This window comes from Dipodomys ordii, unplaced genomic scaffold, assembly GCF_000151885.1.
Source record: "Dipodomys ordii isolate 6190 unplaced genomic scaffold, Dord_2.0 Scaffold44, whole genome shotgun sequence".
Taxonomy (NCBI): domain Eukaryota; kingdom Metazoa; phylum Chordata; class Mammalia; order Rodentia; family Heteromyidae; genus Dipodomys; species Dipodomys ordii.
In genome coordinates, this window is record NW_012267260.1 from 1,057,712 (window position 1) to 1,060,685 (window position 2,974).

The 2,974-nt window shown below is 42.5% G+C and overlaps 1 protein-coding gene across 1 annotated transcript in view; it reads left to right on the plus strand.

Moving 5' to 3' along the window:
- Nucleotides 1-2,974, plus strand: part of Rab23 (RAB23, member RAS oncogene family) — a 29,081-nt gene that overhangs the window by 6,670 nt on the left and 19,437 nt on the right. The gene's annotated exons all lie outside the window — the stretch shown is intronic.

The following is a 2,974-nucleotide window of genomic DNA, read 5'->3' on the forward strand; positions in this document are numbered from 1 at the left end:
GGCACACAATGGCACGTTGGTGGGCAGTAGCCACAATACCAACACTGGGCACACAATGGCACGTTGGTGGGCAGGACCCACATAGCCATCATTAAGGCGCAGAGTGGCATGTCAGCAGGCAGTAGCTACCATTAAGGCACAGAATGGTGTGTGGTCAGGCAGTAGCCACAGGAGCCAGGGAGCCAAAGCCAGCAATTTCTGACTGCGTGGTATACATTGCCTATCCACGGGCACTTTCCAGTTACAACACTAATGTTTTAAATACTAGTATTCCGTGTACACGGCTTTATAGTTTATCACACACTTGTCACTGCTGGAATTTAAATGATATAGATTTGATGTTTGAATACCATAAGCAAAATTAATGATGGAATGATGTCAATATGACTGTCCTTAACCATCAGCACAGTTAGATTATACGATTGTTATATGGTCTTCCTAGACTGTGATGTCCAGACTTACCTTTATGTAAAGCAGTACACACATTTATAGAATGCATGTTTGATCATGTATGAAAGAGTATATAGAGGTTGATATAATTAGGCAACAGCCACATTTGCCAAGCATGTAGTACACAATGTCAGTACTTACCTTAGTACAAAGTGTGTCAGTACTTACCTTAGTAGAATGCATGTTTGTGTATGTATATTGAGTTTGACGGCAGCAGCCCTATTTGATGAGCATGTGGTATACAATGCTATTGGTTAGCAGGAGTCAGGGTTTACACTGAAATGCTGGGAGTTGGTACCCACTAGCTCATGGTCTACACTAGGATAGCCGTAGGCCAAGTAACTTGCAATATCTAAGGTACAGCTCGAGATGTGGGTCATTTGTAACCACAGCCGTCTTAGTATGATGTAGACCAGTTGGTTCCAAATTGCTCAAGATTAGCCACGAAATTCAGTAAATACACCCCGGCGCTCACCAAGAGAAATCCCAAAATTCAATAAAGGTAATCTGGCGCATGTCAAAGCAAGCTGGAAAACCAAGCCCAGCCCCAGCCCTCATTAGATACAAACAGTCACAATTTGGGATGCATAGAAAACTTTGCCATAAAACGCTGATTTAAATCATAGAAACATAGGGCCATACAAGAAATTAAACTGAAGCAGTAATTATGAGATTTTCATATAAAACTTGGAGCCAGATAGATTCAGTCTTTTTATTGTGAAAATACTGTACAGAGGGGTTACAATTACATGGGTAAGACAATGAACACATTTCTTATCAAGCATTGTAGCCCCCTCCTTTGTTTCCCCTTCCCATCCCTTCCCCACCCCCCTGTCCCGTCCCCCCACCAAAGTTGTAAAGCTCATTTTTCGACATAACAACTTGTACATCATTGTTGCAATGGGTCCTCCTGTATCCTTGTTTTAACGATTTGTTTTTTCCCTTCCACTCCACATATACCAACATCATATATAGAGATTCAGTCTTTCGAAGACCTTACAGTAATTCTCCTCAAACTACACGATGAAATATTAAAAACAAAAACAGGCAACAGTACCAAACTCATTCCCCAGTCAATCTTACTGTATATCCAATACCAAACCGACACAACAAAGCTTAACACCAATCCTTCCCATGAAACAGACACAAAGTAGGTGAAATCCTCATGAACCAAAAAACATTAGGTACTGTGCTACCAATACGATGGCTCAACATGTGCAATCAATGTAAATCCATCAGTATAAACAAGACTGAGACCGAAACCACTTGATCAGCTCTAAAAGCCTTGTCAAAATTCAGCAACAAGGGACGCAACGCAGTTGGCTTTAATAAAGGCTTTAGATCAAGTATCTCCACCTATACTCAAACAAGCCATCAACTTGCAAAATCAAAATAGGAAAAAAAATCAGAAATCATACACTTACCTTCTTGGGGGGACATCAAGATTTATTTGAGGATTTAGTTTTTAACACAAGTCATTTTAAATCTCAACAGTATGCCAGTATGGGCACCCTTCCATTAGTGTAAATAGTAAAATTTAGGGCTTCAGAAAAGTGCATACACCCTTCCACACACAAAACATCAGTAAATAATTCAGTTCTATTTTTCTGAACAATCAGACAGGATACAGATGACAATTCACCCCAAATAATCTGTAATGTTTATCCAATTACAACCAGAATTGTAACAGTATGTTGGAAGCACTTTCCTGAACTTTCTTTCTCTGAAGCCCAGCACTCCTTATTCAGGAAAAAATAATGAGCAAGCCCTGCCCATCTCCCTTCAAATATGAGAGCTCCCTTAGAATTAGCAGCCTGCGTATGGAGTTTTGGTCCATGTCCTGCTGCTAACACAACTTGTTTTAACTCTCAATTGTTGTGTAACACCCCAACTCAAAAAGCAGTAATGTTGTGTCTGGTTGTGATTTTATGATCGGCGCACATCCTACCTTCTCTCTGCTCTGCGTGGAGCAATGGATCAGCTTGGCTGGTACTGGGTGCTTTTGACTGTGCGTGGTAGCTCAGCTGCAGTCCTTCGGAGGCGCCTTTATTCTCTGCCTCAATCTGCGTCCTTTTAACGCAGCCTGTGAATTCAGAGGAGAGAGATAGGAGGCTAATTAAGTCTTGAGCACAGTTATCCAAACATTTCTACATTTTCATGGACAAAGTAGTTAGAGGTTCTGATCAGACTGAGGAAGGTGTGACCTTCTGCTGGAATTGCTGCAGAATTATTATGCTGGGAGGAGCAAAATTATTTGGAAAAAACAGCTTTGGAGACTTAGCTTTCTATCTCTAACAAAACTCGACTCTTCATTTGTAAGGAGAAAGGTTACTTTGGCTCAGCCTTAGAGATCTGAATGCATGACTGGTTGGCCCTAGTGCCCGGGAAAGCCGTGGTGGAAGGCAATACATCCTGGAGAGAGCTCAGTGGGGAAGCTCCACTCTCCTCGGCCCGCCTACCTCCCCCGGCCCCTCCCTCCACTCTCCTCGGCCCCGCCCATCTCCCCCGGCCCCTCCCTCCACTC